This window comes from Lycorma delicatula, chromosome 10, assembly GCF_047948215.1.
Source record: "Lycorma delicatula isolate Av1 chromosome 10, ASM4794821v1, whole genome shotgun sequence".
Taxonomy (NCBI): Eukaryota; Metazoa; Arthropoda; class Insecta; order Hemiptera; family Fulgoridae; genus Lycorma; species Lycorma delicatula.
The window spans coordinates 110,991,204-111,016,094 of NC_134464.1; the positions used below are offsets into that span (position 1 = coordinate 110,991,204).

At 27.7% G+C, this 24,891-nt stretch overlaps 1 protein-coding gene across 5 annotated transcripts in view; it reads right to left on the minus strand.

Moving 5' to 3' along the window:
* Mf (myofilin) overlaps positions 1-24,891 on the minus strand; it is a 117,988-nt gene that overhangs the window by 17,040 nt on the left and 76,057 nt on the right. The window lies entirely within an intron of this gene.

The following is a 24,891-nucleotide window of genomic DNA, read 5'->3' on the forward strand; positions in this document are numbered from 1 at the left end:
TTTTTACTATTTATTGTACCTACTAATATATATAAAATATGTTGTTTTCAATTTATTACAATGTAAACTAGTTATCTTAAAATCACCAAATTATTTTAATAATACTATATATTATTTTGATAAATGAATAACAAAAATTAAAAATAAAATATTTTTAGTATTTGACCAAGCACTTTCCCAGATTACAAGTGAATTGAAAATAAAACATTTCTTGTATTTGGCCAAGTAGTACGTTCCTAGATTAAAGTATAATTAGAAATTGTAAAAATGACAACTAAAAGTTAACAAATCATTAACATTTTTATTACAAAGCGATTTTTAAACTTAAATAATATTTTTTATTGACTTTAATTGTTCTTGTACTAATGTTTTTTGGTGACACTAACACTGTTGTCTGAACCATGGTTTCAGCTGAAGTTATTACTAGATTATTTCTTAGGTTTTTTAACCTAAGAAAATACTTTGATGCATTTGAAAAGTATATTAGTTTTGAATTATATCTGTCCAATTATTTGACATGTTTACATATGTCAATAAATAATATGTTACATATTACATAATGTTTACATGTATTAAGACATGTTTTTTGTGTACATGTATATTTATCGTAATGTGGGTATATTTGTGATTTGTTCTGATTCGATTGTTGGCAGATGTTGTCAATGGTACTAAGCAGCATTTATATTCATTACATTCTGTAATAAGCTATAGTCTATTCAATAAAAAACTTTATGTAGTTCAGTTAATTTATATATTCCTGGAGTATTATCTTTTCTAGCAAGTGTTTTATGGGTATAATGTTTTTTTTTTTTTTGTATTTTGATTAAAAATAAACTGCAACCAGCTTTTTAATTTACTTTCTCTGAATATTTGTTTAAGTATATTAATTTACATATTTTGTTTATGTTATCTTTGATAATATATCTGTACTAATGTTCCTTATATATTATATTTGATAATATGTATAATAGTGTTATAATATATACAATAATTGATAATAAAAATAATATGTATATAATATTAATAACATATGGTTATATTTGATAATATTTATTATGTTATCAATGATAATACATTATCATTGTTTTAGGTGTTACTTTTGTTTATTATATATGGGAATGAGTCAATGAAGTATTGCTATATCAATCTATAAACCAACAGTTTTATAATTGTAAATTTTATGTGATTTCCAGTGATGCGATGTGTTAAATTAGTCCACAAATCATGTATTTTAAAGAGACATTATAAGATTTTGAGTGTTTTGAGACAAAATGAAAAAAACATAAGCCTGTTTCTATTGATTGTCAATATATTTTGAAACTGCATTTTTGTTGGTTAACATATGTGATATTAAGATTAAGAAAATGTGAGTTTTGTTTAGCTTAATTTATAACATATTTTGCTTAAATATACTAAGAACAGTTAACACTGTTTGATGTTGCTTTGGTATAGTATGGTGTATCTTGTTATACTATTGTAAATTAAATAACATTCTTATAATGTATTCATTCTAATAAATTCCATATATTTTGTAACAATCAGAAGTAAATACACAGAGCCAATACTTACAGAGCTAATAAGTATTAGCTCTGTAAGATTAGTAAGTACTAATCTTTTGTTTTACTAAAACAAAACAAAAAACAACTCTTACATTAAGTGACAATTTTTTTTTTAAATATACAATTATACTGTCCTTAACTCAGAAAAAAGCAAATATTATATTTCAAACTCTATTATTATATTTACTTCATGAAAATGTAGGTATCAGTTTCAGCAATTATGTTACTGGAACAGCAAAGTGCAGTTCCACTTTCCTTTCTGCATTAAAAGGTCACATTCTATGACATTTTTGAAGGAAAATCTAAAAGTGATCAACAGCTGATAGTCAGGAATATACTATAGTGATATACTTAAGAATGTGGATAAAATCTAATCCTACATAAAAAAAAAAAACATTGTTTTCAGAAAATAGTATCAACATAAAAAATACTTGTCTGTATACTGTTCAACTAATAGCTAAAAAACTAAACGGAAGGTTCTATTTCATTTGCCTTATTGCATGACTTCATCATATCAAAAATTTTGTATAATTACCTAATAAAAAATCATTATGTATGTTCAAATCTAAAAATAATGAAGGGAAAAAATTGTTCAAACTGATTCAAAGTTTTCTCTGTTGGCGTAAAGTTCAGAAAAAACCTGTGGCAAGGGTATACTACTTCTATGAGGTTAAGTAAAAAAAAAGGTAAAATTTTTAATATTATTTAAATTTTCTTTTAAATAAGTAAACACTCTTTATAATAATAATACCGCACAAGTACGTACAATAGAACATGCTCATAAAACACATAAGTTACAACAAAACAAGCAAATAAATAAACAAAAATATAACAGAGTAAATTAAGGTATAAGGGCTATATTGTTGAAAGTACTGAACATTCAGAAATTAAAAATTTGAAGGCCAGCACACCTATGAAATGCAAAGTTGATAGTTTTTTGTTTCCTCTAGCCAATTCTTCATGTACTCTTTTACAAGCACGTATAATGTTTTTAAATGAATATAAAAAGGGATGTTACCAATGACCGTGAGGATTCAGGGAAATTATATGTATTTTTTACTTTAAAAACATGATACTGGGTGAAATTTATAAAAATGCTGGTTGCTACATACAATGTCAATGTAATGCATGAAAGAAATATATGTAAATAGTGTTAAATATTCACACTAGAAAAATTTCAAAAAAGTAGAATGAACAACATAAATTGCATTCCAGGTGAATCTTGATCATTACAAATAACTTTTGGAATAAAGTCTGGTTCTGTTATCGACTTTAAACTGTAATATAGTTTGATTATTGTACAAGCTAACTGAGAAATATTTCAAAATTGATCTGTGCTAGTAACTATTTCTCCAAAATTGTTGAACAGGCAGCTGATAAAGATTGTTGAACAGCTTGCTGTATGATAAGATGTTTCAGCAGCTATGATATGATTGCTGGAAAGATTCATAGATTTTTTGTCATTCTTCATACAATTTGGAATTAGCTTGGAGCAACTTCCATTTGTTCAAATATGCAAGAAATTTTTCAGTGTTAAGTGTTTGCAAGTGATAAACTGTAGTAGAGACAAAGAAGTATTAAAAGAGCAGAATATATTGCAACACTATAATAAATATAATAATGTTGACAATAAGTAGAGACTAATGTATAAAGTTTTAGTTTAAAAAAAATACTTGTAATTCTTTCATACTTTTAATATAGCCCTGGCATTTGTTATGTAATGGTGAAAATGGTTATAATAACAGCAAAATACACAACTATCAGTATAAAACAAATCTAAATGACTTCAAAAATACATTGTAACAAAATAAAGAGTTATGTGGAAGGAAGGTCTTGACTGATTATGAAAAAACTATAGCTATATGTTCTTTAGAAGTAAAAGTAAAATTATTTTAGAAAAGCTAAATTTAATTCATCTAATTTTTTTATGAATATATATTTTTTTCAGTCAAAATTATAATATTAAAAAAATAAATACCTACATAGATTTTAAAATATCTTTATGAATATTTATATCTTCATTAATTTCTAAATAATACTAATTAAAAAACTTAAAACACCATGAACTGTTTGCTCTCATACAATATATACAAAAGTATGTACTAAAATTAATGCAATAATTACTTCTGAACTGAAAATTATTTTGTATTTATATTTAATATATTCATGTATTTAAGGCATTTATCTAACGACTATTTTATGAGTTAATATGTTAAATAATTAATAAGGACTTAAATCACATCTAATTTTTATTTTATAAATTACATCTTTGTATTTATAATTTATCTTATTAGGAAATGTGATCTATATAAAGTATTATTATACACCATCAGAATAAAATATTGATTTATTCAATTATCTATACAAGAAAGTGATCTATATGATATTTTCTTATATAAAAATACATAAAGCAGTCAACATACTTATGTAACATAGATAGCAATTTTTATCAATTTTAATGAAAGAAAGATAGGTGAAAGATGGAATGAAAGCAACTGAATTAATAAAAGATCTTCTGAAGTTCATAAGATGGAATAGATATTAAGGACCTGCTTAACAGTAAAGAAAAATAGATGAATCAAAAAAGTAAATAAATGTAATAAAATATGAAAATTTAACACTCCTTGGGACCAGTTTGATAAAGAAGATACATTTTTATAGAAAAGAATTTTTTTCACTTATTATATAAATGCAATCAATTTAAACTAACATTTAACTAATTTTAGATTCATACTCTCAAGCACCCAAATAATTTATACTGATACTCTTGTACTGTTAATAAAACTTTTGGCAGAGACTGCAGAACCTATACAGTATTCAATAATAGGTGTAAAAGTTCATGGCCAAATTATTAACTAAGACCAACCATTCAAAAAGCTTTCACTCAAAGCTTATGCTCTTTTAATTCACTAAAAATGTATATTTATGTACGTAATTATTGAAATATTGTACAGACTTACACAGTCCTCATCCAGTAAATGATATGTATTTTAATACATATAACTGTTGAAATATTGGACAGACTTGTACAGTCCTATACAAGTAAATTAGACACTAAAAATAGCAAAACAATGAAAAATGTACCATAAACAATTTCTTATTTCCTTTCCATAATAAATGAATGTGAGAGGGTTATAGTTACAGCTGTCTATGCACAGAAAAAATGTATCAGTTAAGCATATCTGATGCTGTTAGGGTATTACTACAGTTAAAATATAGCTTCAGATTCTGTTATATTTGCTATCTTCCACATTATGAAGCTCACTAAGCTTTTAATGTTGTCAATGGTTATATTACATCAGATTTAAAACTTAATCCATAAATTAAAAAAATATTTAATGAATCTATTGACAAGAATGTTTAAAAAAATGTAATTAGTTACATGGAGCAAAGTTTTTTTATGAAGTTTTATAAAAACACTGCCTCATGTTTAATTATTGAATTCAAAGTTTTTTTTTATTACTTTCAATATTATATTATAATGGTAAACATAAAAATATTATAGATATATAAAATAATATACACTAAAAGTTTCTTTTAAAAGAGATGAAAATTTCTTTTAAATAGATGTGGTAAGAAATAATAGTATATAAAATTTTATAAGTATTGCAGTTACAAAATTTCTGAAAAACTTTTTTTTTCCAAAAAGTGATTCACATTCCTTGGATGAATCAATAATTTTTTCTATATCATTATCAAATGTAGAAATCAGCAATTAATTATTATAACTAGTTAGAAAAATCTAAGGTTTAACGTTTATTGAAACTATGGTAAGTTAGATTTAATTTTTTAGTTTATTCCTCAAGAAATAAAGTAATAAAAGAGAGTTGTAAAGAATGTGTTATGCTTTTAAAATTTTCTAATCATTGCAAGTAATAAATAAAAAATAGTATTGTAACGAAACATTATACAATAAGTTTATTTTTTATGAATAAAAATGTTCTTTTTCATTGATTTATGGGATTTATATACTCTAGGAGTAAAAAATTAAAAAAAAAACAACAAAAAAAAACAATACAATAAAAAGAAGCATAAAATCAGCAATACAAGAGTTTTCATAAATTTATATTTAAGTTACAGTTTTACTTAATACACAGCAAGTCAGATTAAAATCAGTAATTTATTGGGCAATGAAAATTTATTGCACCCTGTGCTGTGCCAATCTTTATTTATATTAAGACATCTAAAGTAATTATTTTGATTATTTTATTTATTTGTCCCTTTAGATAAAATTGCTTAATTGTATGAAGTGTAATTGTATTTACTGTGAAATAAAGTGCAATTAATTTGTATGTAAAAAAAAAAAATGTAAAATAATATGTCAGTGTTGAAAAATGATAATTTATCCAACGGGACTGCAATATAATTAACTTCACACAGGAAATCTCAAAGTCCTCTTCAGAAAGTATTTACCCATCTTCCCCTCACTTCCCACCCACAAAAATGGGCATTTTACTTATACGGGAAAAAATACTTGTTCCCTCATATTTTATAAAGGAACACAGAAACTACCAAGATTATGAAAATTAATCACTGTTTAAATTACTACTTAAATTAACCACTGCTTAATTCTTGGTAAAACATTTTGCTTTTTTATAATTAATTTTCTCTTTCTATGAATCATGAGACCTTGTTGATGGTGAGGGGGCTTGAGTGCTCAGTGATACAAAAGACCGAAGGTACAACCGTATCGGAGAGATATCTGTTGAGAGCAAGACTAAGGAATGATTCCTGAACGAGGGCAGCAGTTCTTTCAGTAGTTGTTAAGGGCATAGGTCAGGAGGACTTAAACGGCCATATCAACATCACTCAATCTTCTCAGTACTGCACAACTGAAAGCAATGGAAATTTTTTTCCAAGAAAATGTAGCTCTCTGCATTTTCATGTAACAAAGATGGAGGCACCTTCCTTGGTAAAATATTCCGAAGGTAAACTAGTCCCCTGTTCAGTTCTCTGGGCGGGGACACGAAAATTAAAAAATAACATTCTATGAGTCAGAGCGTGGAATGTTAGAAGCATAAAAAAGGTTAGAAAATTTAAAGAGGGAAACGGATAGGTTAAATCTAGATGTAGTAGGAATTATCAAGGTTCTGTGGGAAGAAGAAAACAACTTCTGGTCAGGTGATTTTAGAATAATTAATTCAGCGTCAAATAAGGGACAGGCAGGAGTAGGTTTCATAATGAACAACAAGAAGAGAGTAAAGTATTTCAAAAATTTTAGTGATAGAATCATTGTAATAAGAGTAAAATCAAAACCTAAGCTGACAACAATTGTTAACATCGTCTATATGCCCACAAGTGTCCATGATGATGATGAGGTAGAGTGTGTATACAAAGAAATTGATGAAGCAATTAAACACATAAAAGAGGTTGAAAATTTAATAATAGTTGGAGACTGGAATGCAAGCATCTGAAAAGGCAAGGAAGGAAATATTGTGTATGAATAAGGGCTGGGCAAAAGGAGTGAAAGAAGGGATTGACTTATTGAGTTTTTCATGAAGTATAATTTAGTAACTGCCAAAACCCAGTTTAAAAATCATAATAGAAGAATATACACATGGAAAAAGCCTAATGATACTGCAAGGTATCTGATAGATTATATCATGGTTAAACAAAGATTTAGAAATCAACTTGTTGACTGCAAAGCATATCCTGGAGTAGACATTGATAGCAACCATAATCTAGTGATAATGAAATATAGATTGGGGTTTAAAAACCTGGAGAAAAGGTGTCAGATGAATCAGTGGAATTTAGAGAAGCTTGGGGAAGAGAAGGTAATGAAGATTTATGAGGAGAACATCGCAAGAGGTCTAAGTAAAAGTGATAAGGTAGAAAATGTAGAAGAAGAACGGGAGAATGCTAAAAAGGAAATTCTTAAATCAGCAGAAGTAAACTTAACTGGAACAAAGAGAACTGGTAGGGAACCTTGGATATCAGAGGATATATTGCAGCTGATGGATGAATGTGGAAAGTATAAGAATATTAGTGATGAAGAAGGTAAAAGGAACTCGACAATTATGAAATATTATAAACAGGAAGTACAGATTAGTGAAAGAAGATTGAATTATTGAAAAGTGTTCAGAAGTGGAAAGAGAAATGATCATTGGTAAAACAGGTGGAACATACAGGAAAGTTAAGGAAAATTTTATGGTACATAAATTAAAATCTAATAATGTGTTAAATAAATATGGTACACCAATTTATAATACAAAAGAAAAGATCGATAGGTGGGTGGAATATATTAGAATATATTAGATTAGAATTTATAAGAGTTATATGGAGGAAATGAATTAGAAACTGGTGTTATAGAAGAAGAAGAGGAAGTTGAAGAGGATGAAAAGAAAGACTCCTGGAATAGATGGGATACCTGCAGAATTACTGCACAGAGCAGGTGAGGAAGAGATAGATGGATTATATAAATGATGTGTAATATTTATGAAAAAGGGGAAGTTCCGTCAGACTGCAAAAAGAATTTTATTGTCATGATACCAAAGAAAGCAAGGGCAACAATTACAGAACAATTAGCTTAACTACTCGTGTATCAAAAGTCTTAATTAGAATTCTGTACAGAAGAATTGAGAGGAGTGTGGAAGAAGTGTTAGGGAAAGACCAGTTTGGTTTCAGCAAAAGTATAGGGACAAGGGAAGCAATTTTAGTGCTCAGATTGATAGTAAAAGGAAGATTAAAGAAAAATAAACCAACATACATAGCATTTATAGACTTAGAAAAGGCATTTGATAGTGTAGACTGGAATAAAATGTTAAAAAATTTAGGGTTCACGTATAGAGATAGAAGTACCAATTGCTAACATTTACAGGAACCAAACTGCAACAGTAATAGTTGAGAAACATAAGGAAGAAGCCATAATAAATAAAAAAGGGAGTTTGACAAGGATGTTCCATATCCTCATTACTTTTTAATCTTTACATAGAACTAGTTGTTAAAGAACAATTTAGATTCGAAGTAACAGTGCAAGGTGAAAAGATAAAGATGCTACATTTGTTGATGATATAGTAATTCTTGCTGGGAGTAAAAAAGATTTAGAAGAAACAATGAATGGCATGGATGTAGTTCTGTGCAAAACTACTACATGAAAAGAAACAAGAACAAAATGAAAGTAATGAAATGTAGTAGAAATAATGTAGATGGACCACTGACTGAATATAAAAAAAGGAAGAGAAAAGATTACGAAGGTAGAAGAATTTTGTTTTTTGGGAAGTAGAATTACTAAATATGGCTGAAGCAGGAGAGATATAAAATGTCGAATAACACAGAAGAAATTACCTTACAGTCAGAAATATAAGCTGCTTTAAAAAAAAAAAATTTTAACATCAGGAAAACATTTTTGAAAGTATATGTTTGGAGCGTAGCTTTATATGGAAGTGAAATTTGGAAGATCAGAGTACTTAAGAAGAAAAGATTAGAAGCTTTTGAAATGTGTGCTGTAGAAGAATTTAAAAAATTAGATGGGTGGATAAAGTGACAAATGAAGAGGTATTGTGGCACATCAATGAAGAAAGAAGCATTTGGAAAGATATAGTTAAAAGAAGAGACAGACTTATAGGCCACACATTAAGTCATCCTGGAATAGTCGCTTTAATATTGGAGGGACAGGTAGAAGGGAAAAATTGTGTAGGCAGGCCACGATTGGAATATGTAAAACAAATTGTTAGGGATGCAGGATGTAGGGGGTATACCGAAATGAAACAACTGACCCTAGATAGGGAACCTTGGAGAGCTGCATCAAACCAGTCAAATGACTGAAGACAAAAAATAATTAATTTTTTAGATTTAGAAATACTGAGATTAATGTATGAGTTCTGTAAATAAAATAATGAGACTGGTTCAGAAAAATGTTTTATTTACAATCCAATTATAGATGGACTCTTTTCATAGCAGTATTGGAACTCAGAAACCGGAATATCCTTCAGATGGTTGGTTACATTTTTTTTTATTATTCTACTGTTCCAAAATAGTGTCCTTTAAAGTGTTTAAAGTCGGGAACAGGAAAAAAATTGCAGGGACTAAAGTCAAGTGAATAAGGTGGTTGAGGAATTACAGGAATGTTTTTCTTTGCCAAAAACTCATTGATTGAGAGTGCAGTGTGACAAGGTCCATCATTGTTATGATGCAGCAACCAGTTGTCTTTGACGGCTGGTCTCACACGAGCAAATTTTTTCCGCAGTCTTTCAAGAATTTCTCGGTAAACATATTGATTTACAGTCCATCTGTAGGCAAAAGCTCCTTATGGACAATGCCATTACTATCAAAGAAACAAATTAGCATAGTTTTGATTTGCACATTTCTGCTTTTTTGGGATGTGGTGAGTTTGAAATGTGCCACTCCTTGTTCTAGTGTTTTGTTTCTGGGTCGTACTCAAATAACCAACATTCATCAACAGTAAAAACATTTTTTAGAAAATCAGGTTCAGTTTCAATTTGCCCTAGATCATGGCACACTTCCACCCTGTTGTTTTTCTGTTCAACAGCAAGTTTTTTTGGGGCCAATTTTGCACAAACTATTTTTCATGTTCAGTTCGTTTACACCAAAATTTGATGGACTGTGGTATGGCTCAAATTCAGTTGTTTTACAATCATTCTGACACTTAATCGCCGGTCATACCAACGCTTACTGTCCATATCATTACTGTCACTTTTGATGTTAACGGTCTTCCAGAGTGTGGACTGTCTGCAACTGATTCCCAGCCACATGAAAATATTTTAAACCACCTAAAAACTTGGGCTCATGACAGAGTGTCATCTCTATACGCCTTTCTCAAATTTTAAAAAGTTTTAATAGCATTCTCACCGAATTTAACACAAAATTTGATTGCACAATATTGCTCATAATTAGTATCACTCATTTATATATATATATATATATATATAAAGAAATATATATGAAATACTATGAGAATATGAAGTTAAATGGAAATAAAAATTCAGTGGTGTTTTAAAAGTGAAAGCCATTCGTGACACTTGGAATGAATGAATGCCAGTGGAACATGATGTAAATAAATGAGCACATTTTTTTATTAATCACACCTTTTTCTTTTTCTGTTTAGCCTCTGGGACCACCGTAAGGTATTACTTCACAGATTGAGGATGATATGTATGAGTGTAAATGAAGTGAGGTCTTGTACAGTTTCAGGTTGACCATTCATGAGATGTGTGGTTAATTGAAACCCAACCATCAAAGAACGCTGGTATCCATGATCTAGTGATCAAATCTGTATTCTGCCTTTATTAATCATGCATTTACTAGTATTTGATCCTTAGAACTACATACTTCAAAATCAGCTGATTTACAATGATGAGTTCACCACTACACCAACCCAGTGGATTATTTATTAATCCCATCTGATGTTACTTAAATGTTTGTAAGTGAATTATTGGTAAAGTTACTAGCAAATTTAACTGTCTGTTAATTTAACTATATTATTAGCTAAATTAATTTTAATTAGTTGATGTTGCAAGTCAGTTTAAAGGGAAGAAAAATAATTTGGAATTTAACATCCAACCTTAACAAAAATCAGCAACTGTTTTTGATGATATTAATTATTGGAATAGAAACAAAAACTAAATTCTTCTTAAAAATGATCAAACTAATTTTTGTTTTAGGTAATTTAAATTTCAGTGATAAAAAGCTAAAATCATAAAAGAATCACAATACAATAATTAATCCAAACAAACAACAACAATATTAACTTCAAAAAATGCAGTAAGTCCTTAACAATTCTTTAAACTTTATTTTTTGAAATCATTTTAAATTAATTAAAATAAAACTTTTACTTTTGAAATTAAATTAAAAAATTTTAAATTTTCCACTTACATTATCCTAGAAAAAACTTGCTATGGGAATATAACAGTAAGCTTCCTTTACAATAAAAAAAGACTCATCAAAATCAATAGAACTGGTAAAAGGTACAGTGTAAACATTCTTTAAAAAAAATAACACATGTAGTTCAAAGTGAGAATTTACCCTTCTTTTTTTGGAGTTGGTACAAAACCAATTTACCAGTTTGGAAAATAAGAGATAATATAACCTTAAAAACATTAAAAATTGAACAAATCTTTCTTTACAACAGAAAGAAAATGGTTAATTTTTTTTTATAAATTTACATTTCATGAAGCTAAAATTAAGTTTTTAAAATATTAAGCACATATTAAAAAACCTAAACTGTAATATGACAATTCTAGTAGCAAATAAAACAAAATAACATGTTTTTAAAAATTAAATTATTATACTTGTACATTACAGATAAGGAGATGCCTTTATACTAATGTCAACAGCCTTTATGGACGTTGGAGGAGCGATAGAAGACAGGGCACCCTCTTGCCCTTGAATGGGAAACCATTTCTCAAGGCAGATGAAACCAAAAGTTCAACGGCATAGGATGCAAAAGGCAAGGGGAAACCACCACATTTAAGACCTTTGCGGTATTCTTAGTCCCACTGGCACTCCGAGTGGGCACTATCCCAAGAGGAGAAAGGAAGGATGATGCTCAGGACCAAGAGAACTGTAGAACATATTGAAACCTTTCATAAGATAGATCTAGAGAGACGGGAGATAGAGATGAGAAAGAGAAAGAGAAGAGAGAGAGAGAGAGAGAGAGAGAGAGAGAGAGAGAGAGAGAGAGAGAGAGAGAGAGAGAGAGAGAGAGAGAGAGAGAGAGAGAGAGAGAGAGAGAGAGAGAGAGAGAGAGACATTACAAAATTATGTATGGACATTTATAATGATTTGAAAAAAAAAAACAGACACTTGTTCATTAAAAGTTAAACAATTATTTATAATTTCTGCAATTTGTTTAGATATTTCAGTAAGGAGTTGAATAAAAGCCAATTTTATCTAATACATTATTTTCGTACTGGGCCAGATGCATGGTTCTTTATGACGTCAAAGACCAAAACTGTTTATTTCATATGATGCAGTTTTTTGTTTTATTTTTAAACATTTGATTACAAAATTAAAATCTTCAGCTTTATTTTTAAATTAAAGAAAAATGCAAAAGAATTTTAAATAAAAATTGTAACTTATTTATTTAAATGAAATAAAAACTTCATTATGAATAAAACAATTAAGTTTACATCTTATTTAATTACAATATCTGACAAAAACATAAAAACAGTGATATAAAAGAGAACAGATACTGTCTGTTAATCTATTCACATCTGTGTATCCAAAACTGGCTATATCACCTTTTAATGAGGTTCAAAATGTTTATGTGCGTGGGTACCAGACATTTGGCATTAGTAATTTTTCCACTCTATTTCTAACTGGTTATTATAAATTACTGTTTGGCACAAGTAAAATTGCATAAAACTGCAGCTAAACATTAAAAAATAAGAACTGTGTGCTCAGGCTTAATATTTAGATTTTCCTTTAACTTTGTCTCAAGAAATTTTGTTTTCTAATAGTTCAAATATGAAACTAACAATTTCTGATTTTCTGAAATGTTTTGTTACTGCGCTTTTTATTTATTTTTTAAAACTTAATCCAACAGAAGAGTAACTGTAGTTGATGAAGAAATTTTGGCACTTTCCAAGCAGAAAAAATATGTCAGATACAAAATATTAAATGTCGCCAAATATTAAATATATCAATGTCACCAACCAGAATTTTTCATTACCATAGAGTTGCACATAATAAAGTTACAATTACAAAACATTAAACAGTGAATAAATACTATTAACAAATTCTCCACTGAATTTGTGTTCCAACAACTAGACCTCTGGAAATTGCACTGCTACAAGTATTAATATAACCTATCAATCCATTCCTTGCACCTAGTATCCTGAAAACATGCGAGTCCTCTGACTAAGCACTTCTCTAGAAATAGCTTCCTGTGATTTCTAGTTATTTTTTCTCAAAGAGGAAATACCACTTAAGAAAGTTACAATTTAAAAGAAAAGAGGTAATTACATAAAACATAATGATAAAGCTAAACACCATTCTGGACAAGATTTCTGCAAATGTTCTGAACGTGGGAAAAATGTTCATACATTATCATCATCTAAGCAAATGAGTTACAAGACTACACTTAAATATTTGAGAAGAATTAAATATTTGTGATAGTTCTGCTTTACGTTCAAAGGCTGATACTTATTAAATACAATGATTTGTCAATAATTATATTTAAATAGGGATGACCTTTCTTTTTAAGAATAACTCATGTTTGAAAAATATAGAAAATGGAATGGAACTTGTACTGGTAAACTAGTACACAGATGTAAGGTAATACCTTTTTATTTAAGATGTATCAATTATTATGGTAATTACAAATTAATAAATGGAATCAGTATGCAGTGAAAATACACTTTATAGTGTTACAACATTATTTGTGTAACTAGTATTTATGGGTTACTAAATATGAATTTGGTCCCTGGAATTTTATATTTATTATTATCTTTCTATTTCTGTGTTTCTACTTTCAGATATAATTGCAGTTATATAAGAAATAAGTAATGTAATTAGAGAATTACTATTACAAATGGTGTGAGATATGTAGGATGAAACCCCTAGAACAACACTACATTCTGTGTTTTACACTTGGGGGAAGAAAGGATAATGTCTCAATCTAGTGGTTCATTCCATTTCAGATCACCTGATAGTAGTTGCTGATAAAATTTATTTATTATTTATCACAGAGACTTACCATAATTAGGGAGCTGAAAACAAAAGTTATTTCATTTTTAGAATGTTTCATATTTTTTTGAGCAGCCATTTTGTGTAGGTGAATTGGCCAATACAATTGTGGCATTTTTTTACATATATCAAATTTTTTCTCCTTTCTTAAGCTGTTTGCTTGTACATCTTCTGTTGAGAGATAAAGAAAAGTTATTACTGAGATATTGTCACAGCAAAATTTGTAAACCCCTTCTGTTGTTATTATTTGGCTACTGAATGGTGGGTGCAGGACTGCCTTAGTTACAGCTCTCTTTGCGTGCCACAAATATCACCACAGACATTTTTCCCCCAAATGAAACAAAAAAGTCCCTTACAGCTTCAACATCAGTCACTGAAGTGGTTGCAAGCATTGACTTAGTTTTTGTATTTTTATACAGGTTACTTGCACAATCACAAAAATAAATTATATTCTTATTTCAGCGAGCCATATTTTTCACTTCTTCATCCAGGTGGTTTTGAAAACTGAAAAGTGACAGTACTGTGATCTAAATGGTCTATTTTAATTATATACTTTACCACCTACTGATAAAACAGTGTTTTTTACCAGGACATCTACTATTTCAATCATTCTGATAAAATTAAATTACATCATTTATAACTGTTTAACTTAATTTACTACTGCCTCTTTTTGTTAAGGAGAACAAATAAGGAAGTTTTTCCTCTCCTTTGGCATACTGGAAATATGCCATGTGTTATCATTAATTTTTTAATTAATCTTGCTGAAAATTTTATTATATTGAATTCATCAAAAATGTCCGGTTTAAACCAAGAAGACTAATGTATTGGTTTTTCTTCTTTTTTTTTGGTACCAATCACACACGTTTCTTCCAAATTTTCTTATTTAACTGATAATATATTTGAAGTAGTTTCATTTTACTCATTTTTATATATGTTTATATTTTCATTAAAAGATAATTCTAATTTTCCTTTTATTGCTGCAGCAACTTTTTCTGTTTTCTTTTTAAGGCTGGTTGATGCTGTCTTATTTTATTTTATTACTTTAGAAGCTGGAGATAAATGCAAAGATTCACAAACAGTGCCTACAGCAGTTAATCCATTTTTTTAACCACTTCTTTAGGATGAAATGTACAACAATTTCACTTGTTTTATCTTCTATGGCAAATATTTTTTCTATTAATGTAGGGCGCAATGATTTATCTAGGATCAAGTCAACAGGAGCAGTTTTAGGTTTTATAATAAAAAATGATTTCTATTAAATCATTTCTAATTCATTTTTTATAAATTTGTTATGGATAATTATAGCTTTTCCAAAAATATGATTGTATTTCTGAGATAATAATTTTTATGATATTGATCAATAATTTCAAATTTTCAGATACTCTAAACTAGAATTCTAACAATAATTTTTTACATTTAGAATCACTGACTTGAAATAAATCCTTGCAAACATATTGACTGCCAGGTTTATAACAAAATTCACCAAAGAATAATCTCAAAGAACACTCCTTTGAAGAAAACACTATTACTGTGCTACAATTATTGTACAACATACCAATTCACTGAGAATATCAGCCTTACTGAGCTGTGAGGTACGTGTCATCAAGGGAAGCTACATGTTCAGACACAAGCTCTTAACAGAAAATAGAGTATATTTATATAAATTGATGTGATTTTTGTTTGATATTGTAGTGATTAGATCTATAGAAATGTTGCTTGTAAAAAACCATGTCAGCAAAAAAAAAGAAGTAAGGTCTAGGAACCTGCTCGTTTTATAAAAGTAAGAAAAGGAATGCTGAAAATCATGAAGAGAGAATGCTGTTGAAGATTAGCTTTCTCTGGAGATGGCTGTCTGGAATATACAATATGTATAATTGTTAACTGTTCATGTATAAAAAGTTCTTGATAAAGAAAAGTAAAATACCTACAAATTGTCTTCCTAAAATGTAATTTTTTGTACAAATTAAATTTCATGTAAATTATCTGGTAAAAATTACTAGAGTACCACAATCTTTCTGGTAGAATTTTTAAACAAATTAAAAAATAAGATCCTCAAAATCAATCCATTTGGTTAAGATAGATTAAAAAAAATCACATGAATTGAATCAAGAACCTCCTTTTTTTGTTTTTAATTACAAAGAGAAAAAACAGACTAAGAAAAAAATTTACATTGCAGTTGATCATAAAAAAATGAGTGTAAAATTAAGTTTTTTTTAGAACTATTAACATTATTAAAATTTTTCTAGTAGCAGAATAAAAAAATAATATTTAAAGAAAAGATTATGAAAATATCAGAAACTATTACTTTTTGATATTTTGTCAGCATAACAAAATGTATGTTAAACATTTATCTAATATTAGCATAAACATAACTTACCACTAAACAGATTTTGATGGGATTAATGACCTATGAAAATAAGTGTGGGAGAAATGTAATAAGCATGATTAACTAAAAATAACCTTCAAGTAACATTCACCCATTTTCTATTTTTGAATTCTTATAATTCAGAATAAAAACATTTGAAAGGGTATTGCCTTAATATTAAATTTATATCAGATTTTAATTTTTCATATACCGATTCAGATAATTTTCTCATTTAACACAGATCTTAATCAGTTTTTCAGTTTCACTTTATTTGAAAAATAATAAATAATAGGTTAGTAAAAGTAACCTAGTCAGTCAAATGTTGTAAAATCCACTCTATTATATCAATAGATTGATAAAAAAACATGTTAATTTCATTATTTTCCTTATTTTATGTCTTGATTGATGAGGGTAGTCTTTTATTTCTATTATTCAAAGAAAGATTAAAATATCAATAAATATTTTTAACATTAAATAAATATAATTTGTTTTGGCTGAATATAAAATTAATTTAGACTGTAGTACATTTTTCTTTCTCTCTTCTTAAATATTATTAACATAACTTCATACTTCTATGTTTTCATTGTATCAGTTTATTTATTAAAGAACTTATTTACACTCTTTCAAAAGTATCTGTTTTAATTTGTTTTAACTACTAAATCAAACAAATACAAACTATTTTATCTACAGCCTTAACAATTTTTACAAAGTTCATAAAGATTTTATTAATTAATTTGAACATACACACACATATATATATATATATATATATATACACACACACACACACACACACACACACACACACACACACACCCTTTTACCCCAAATGCATATACCATCACCATTCCGTCATGGGTAAAAATAACAATATATGACATTTTTTTAAAATTTCAACCCTCTTTGAAATTTATCACTCAATTTCTTCACTCCTAATTCTTCATATGATTGGTTTAAAAATACATTGAGATAAAGCTCCATAATAAATAAACTATCACACTAAAAATAAATAAACTATCACACTAATTCCACAATTATAAGTTAAGAGATTTTAATTTTTTACAGCCATTGCAATCCACATATTTCTTTTTATACACTGATTTCTTTTTATAATAGATTTGTACTACACTGGTTTTATTTGTACATAATAAAATTACTACTTACACTGCAGCGGCAGCATAATGTGAATGGTAACAGCATAGAAATTGTAACTGTCCTGAGTTTTAAAGCCAAGTAGATAGTGACACACACACACACACAAATACATACAAATACAAATACAATATGTAAAAAATTTGGTAAATAAGATTTAATACTTTTGGAGGCAAGAGTCAAGTTATCAAGAAATACAAAAATTCAAAGGTCATTTTATAGGTGACAGAAATACTTTTACTCTGTTATTATATTATAACTTTATAAAAATGTATTATTGCTATTCATTATGAAATAATATTGAAATTCTTGTATCATCAAACAAACATATTTATAAATTTGCAAATGAAAAAGCATAAAAGAAAAATAGATAATTTTACAGAGGAGGTTACATATAAATTTTTATTTGATAATCTCAAATAATTTATGCATTAGTAAAAGCTATATACAATATTTACATGTATCAATACATACCATTGTGGTTAAATCTCCTATTCTGATGATTAATAGCAGTATTAAATTGTCACAATAACAGCAACACCAGAAGGCGGAAAACAACAGCAATTTGTTAGTATTATCATTGATGTAGAATTACTTCTCTTACAAAATTTATTTCATAAATTCTTCTTTTTGTGTTATTTTTAAAATCGATAAACATAACAGAATTTGATTATGATTTTATAATTATGTGTAGATTAACAAGCAAACAATAACTTTCACAAAATAAAAACTGGTTATTAACCTAGAGTAGCAATCTATGAATATTAACTATGACATGATATCACTCCCACATCTCTCAGAAAAAATAAACTTACTGGCAGATATATTTTTGAAAGTTATTAAAAAGTTGCAATTAACATGTGACAAATGTAAAATGACTGTGTATACTCACACTAATAACATAAATGTAAAATAATACTGCAGGCCTGAGGTACTTAATATACTGTCATTATTATTGTTGTTTTCTTACTTTATTTCTTAAAATGAACATTACGTATAACAACTACTTTCTTTTTAATAATATATAATTTTATAAAACAGATAATCATACATACTTTATACGCTTTTTAATATCCTGACTTGTAGTTTTATTATTTAACAATTACTTTATCAGAACTACTGCAATTATTGTCATACCTTAATTAATCACAAATTTACTGTAGTTGTTTCATTAACTATTAAATTCCATTCTTTGCCGATTGAATTATGTTTATTAAAAAATAAGCTAGGTTTTAATCCAAAGAATCAATAAAAAATATTGGTTTTAATATAAACATGAATCATAATTTTTTTGACAGAGATTATTATTCCCTTTATTAAAAAATTAAATTCCACATGATAGAAAAAAGTAGGGAATTGTTAGGTGTTTCGGAAAGTATAATCTACACTGTAAATTATTCTCTTAAAAACAAAAGTCCACAAGTACCTCTTAATATTTTTTCTTTACATAAAAATCTGAATTTGGTTTATGAATTTTTATGCCAAAACCTATCTTTAGTTTAGATCTTACATTTGTGTATGTATAATTTTTATATTTTAATGCATATTTTTATGTATAATATATTAATGAATTTTTTATTACAAATTATTAATTGTTTATTTATTATTATTTTATAATTATAATTAATTGTTTATTAAATAAACAACTCTTTTTAAGATACTAAAAATTTTTTTTCATAGGACCTAAGGAGTTAATCAGCAACACCTCTTTAATATTATGAACTTTGTAAAGGTATTGTGACAAGACCAATATAGCGGACCTGAGTAAGGGATTCCTACCAATTAGGAAGAAAGTAGTAGAAAATATAATAATGGGAGGAATCCGGAAAACTAAAAGGAACCCTTTTAATAAGGGTAACAGGTACATTTAACAACCGTCTTTTGTAATTCTGCCCGCTGGCACACAATAAACAGATGTTCTTTCATATGAAGAGTTACCAGACCCAGGTTAGGAATGCATGAGAAAGAAAGGGCTCGGTCGACTGTTCTCACCCTCAACTGGGGTCTGGTCTGGCAGGTAAAGAAGATAGGAATATAAATACTCCAGGGAAGACCAGTTGAGATGAGTTCTATGAATCAGTCTAAGCGAGATGTTATGATGTCAGTCTGCAGAATGTGAGTTCTGTGAGATGTCAGCCTGTGAGGAGGTCAGTGAAGAAGCGAATTTCTAGTGAATTAAGTTCTCAACGTGATTAAGGTGACGTCACAAATAATTCCAGTACACGAAAACAAGAAATAGTTTGGTGAGTTACTGTAAAACTGGAAGTGAAAGAAATAATGTACTAAATTTCATTCATAAACTGTTAGAGTACTTTTTTGGGGAAAAACAAAGGCATTTGCAGTGAAAGAACTTCATACTTGTCTTATCTATTGCACTATTGTTAATACAAGACTGGGGTTTAAAAGTGTTAAGACTAGCAGTCATGATATCTTTTGTTAATGAGACTGAATTCTGCTTTTCCATTCTATTTATCTACCTGTGAATAAATCCTGACAATTACTTTAAATTCTGTTTTGTATGTAACCACTGTTTATTACTACTATTATTGAATTTATTATTATTATTGTTGTGGTTTTGATTTCTATTTAGACATTTATTATTATTGTTTGCTGTTGTCATCATTATTAATCTGATTATTGTTGTGGTTGTGATTACCACGATCATTATTTGTTTATTTATTATTGTTATTACAATAATAAATATTATTATTACTATTGTCATTATTATTGATTTGTCTTGCTTTAATGTTTTTTAAACCAATAAATTGTAATTACATAAACATTTTCAAATGTCAATCTCTCAATATCCTGATTGAGTTGCCAACACGCAACAGTATTAATTACAATGAAAAGGAATGGTTTTTAAACACATGAGGTCATGCTACATATAAATTACTGTAGAGTGTGCATAATTTTTTGTTTGTAAGGCTTATTAATGATTTATATATATTCTTCATTGCATACTCCTAACATGTTACCTTTGTGAGGCAATCTTTAAGTATTACATTTTTAATTCTTTGTATTGCATAAGCAAAAGAGAAAATCTATATATATGACTGCAAAAGATGTTGGTTGTTTTTTTTTACTAAACAATCTGTACTGCTATGCACTCGGTATTTACAGCCAGCCTTGTTCAGCAACTAAATCCAGTCCTGTCTGTTCAGGCTAAAGCATTCTAATTAAGGATATTGTTCCAACTATAAGGTATTTATGATATACATTTATTTCAATCAAGTTCTTCCTTTCAAACATCAAATTTGAAGCAGGAAGAACTAGAACCAACATTGATATTTATAATTGCAGAATGTTTTTTTTAATTAAGTAAAATATATGTTTTTTAAATTATAATTAATTGATAAAATTATATAGATGTTATGCAGTGGAAATGAGTCCTATTATGTTTTTAAACTGAATTACTAGATTATATCTATCTATAAAGAACATAAGAAAAACTCTGGAAAAACCAGAGCTCATTTATTTTATGTGAATTAATTTAACATCAAAGATATGAATTCTGAACATTATATCAGTAGTAATAACAAATTATTGGTGTTAGCTGTTTTTAAATTTATTTTTAATTAATTATTTGTGGTTTTTTCATTAAATGTTCATTATTTCTATCATTAGTAATTTTTTTTATTAAAATACAAATATTTGCAACATAATTAAAACTAATTCAATTGAATATACACATGGAAATTAGTAAAGTAGTATTTAGTTGAAAAGCTTCATTTTCTTCAGCATTTTTAACCCATTAAATTCACCAGTGAAAGTGTTTTTCTGTTTAAATAATGCTATCTTGATCATAATCTCAATTAAGTATATTAACAACTGTCACTTTCTTCACTTACCTTCATACTGGCTGTCCTGATTAACTTCAGTAATTATCCAGGCATTTCATTTTAAATTTCTACACTGATGATAATCATGATAAATCTAATTCATACATCTTGATATGAAAATTGTTATGTTCAATAGTTTTGTAATTATAACTTAATTGTTATGAGTTCAAAACATTAGCTTGATATGAATAAATGATTTTACCGACATATGTTTTACACTTAAAAGGAAAATTTGATATTACATAGAACAATTCTTGAGGTTATTGTTCTAAAATGTGCAAAATGTTAACCATTTTCTAAGTCATAATAATGAGAATTGCCTTATAATATAGAATAACAAAAAATACAAGTTAAAAATGGATTATTATTTTAAAATGCGATTTTTATTTGAGCTGGAATCTTGCTTTGGTCATATATAAAATGAAGTTCTTCGGGGGACGTTCATATCCTATTCTACTTGCAATAATAATTGAAAAAATTCAAATAAACATATGTCCTAAAATACATTTTTTGCAAGTTACGAATATTTCGCTCGGATTTCAGCTACCGGATTTCAGCTAAGTGGGATCGAACTGAAATTTTTAGCATGTTAATTAAGGGTCAGAATTAGTGATTTCTTAGGTACATAATATGAAGGTCCAAACAACTGATTGTAAAGGCTACACCATACATTGAAATAAATCAGTGTTGAAAATTGCTTTGTACTTGCTTTTTACATCAAATGCGAAACTCCGATCCGCTTAAAGACGTCGTGAACTGCATTGTTAATAATTTCATCTTCATGACAGCGTCGTGGCTGGTACAAGTAATAGTGAACCTGTTTCCCGAAGATTGCGAAAAGTTGCGGTAATTTTTTTGTCATCTGGAATCCTGCTTTTTGGTAAAAGTACTTCATATTCTACTGAATCGGCCGTAGCATTACTATTACACACAGCCAAAATGAATACCCGAATCACCGTATTTCTCTGTTGGATATAAATACGATATTACTTTAATAGGAAACCGATCATGTTCAGACTAAAATTCACAGAAACCCTTCGCTAACGACAGCACAGTCACAGTTCACGAGATACTTAATGTACTTTACAGAACGATTTAAATGCTAATACAGTATTGCACATTGTTGATCAGCTGTTGTTATTTTATTGCCAACTTTGAAATAATTTCTATAATAATTTATTGTATTTCTGTCATTAACAAAAAAAATTATCTAAATAATTTATATTTTTTATTTATATTTTACAATTTTTATATGATTTTAATTTTTTAACATCATTTAACAACAAATGTTTCACATCACCAAAAAGAATATGGATTTGTTGACAAATGTAGTAATATACTGTTTCTAAATAAAATTCAATTTTTTCTACATTTTCTTTGTTTTTTCAACTTATCTTACACCATTTTGTTCAGAATTAAATTCTCTACAAGTTTTATTTAAAAGTTTGTGTTTATTATCCATCAAAGTTATTGTACGTCAAATATTAAAAACACTAGTTTTACCCAATTTATTGGTTTTCACCCCATATTTCTCAAAAGCTACTGCAGATATACGGGTCTGGGATCTATTTTATTCGATTATTCAGGTCAAAAACTATAAAAAATGTCTAATTCTGTCCCTTAATTTATATCCTAAAAATTTAATTGCTACAGAGATTTCTGCAGAAAATAAATAAAAATGAAACTTTTGTAAATCTTTAATTACTGATTATTCATCATTAAATTAATAAATTCAAAAGTGATGTTGATGAAGGCAATCTGGTAAAGTGTGATAATTTGATAATATGCAAGGAATTCTACTTATCTAATCATCTGATTAGAAGCATTGTACTGACATAGACTGCCAGTTCCAAAAAACAGAATTGTCTAAATAATTACACAAAAGCATTATTAAAAATGTTTGCAATTTGGATAAAGTATTGCTACAAATAACAAAGTTTGTTCTAAATTAACGTTTAGAAAAAAATTTGTTTTAAAGAATGAGTGTTAGGAGGGGGCCAAAAAATTAATGAATGGCAAAGATAGTTAAATTATATTACTTATTGACATAATAACTGGTTAGTAATATTATTAAGTAGGAATGTTGATTATTAAAATCATAGAATTCTGAAGGTCAAAGTAAATAAATTAAAGTTTTGTGTTTAGATTAAATCAATTGAGTAATAAAACACTTTTTTCAAAAAATATAATCAGAATAAAAGTGATTCAAATGGTTATGATCTTGTTTTTCCAGCCATATTTAAGAGAGATAAGAAGAAAACGTTGAGCAAATAATCATTCCAGCAAGATATAGTCTTCTCATATTCTGTTCCTTAAATAACAACTGTAAAATAATTAGCTAGGTTAAGATTTCCTTTCTGTTTGATATAACATAAGAAATTTAAATCCACTGAATGGTCAGGGGTTATCACCATCACTGAGCATGTTTTCTATAATGTTGTCAATCAGATGCTGCATTAGTCAGTCAGTGGAGATTGATATACTGTTAATTAATAAGTTAAGCTGAAGTACATGTATGTAAGCTTAAGTTAAGTAAAATTGTAGAATTTTTTACATTAATTGCACTGTTTTCTACACACCTAGTAAATGGTTATTTTCATTTACTTTCAGTTAATGAGACAGTATTATTTCAAAAATAAATCTGTGAATTAAGGTTACTAATGGAAAAAATAGCCTTGTAACATAGTACCAATTCACCAGAAGTGGTGATTTTGGTGCAAGAAACATATTACTTTATGATGTAAATTAATCTTTAAAAGACACATGTTGAAACAAGTAAAAGTAGGGAATTAAATTTAAATATTTCTGTTTGTTGGCAAATTAAAACCTCAAAAATTGTTCAATAGTTAATGGATATATGGAAATATTTTTCTTCTTCTTATTCTATGATTCTGTACAATTAAATTACCATATTAAATAAAATAGGCCTTACTCTGTAAATCTGTCTTTAAGAGCCACTGGTGAAATATATATACTTTGATATTAATTATTTTGGAAAAGTTTCTGTTAAACTATTATGTAGTTATATAAACAAACATAAAAATAATGTTGTAAGCAGAAAGATGCACTAACTGATCCTCAAAATAAATAGTGTCAATACTTTAATAATCACAGTTATCTTGATTACATGCTTTAAAGTTAATTTATTGATAAAGATGCAGTATACAATGAATATTTATAAGCATTAACTGAATACTACATAATTATTCAAAACAAAAATTTTATAAAAACAGGCTTTAGTTAAAATAAATCTATACTTTTTCAACAAGTAAAGACTAAAAATTGGTAAATCCATTATCATTTCAAAAACTATGTGTTTATTAATAAA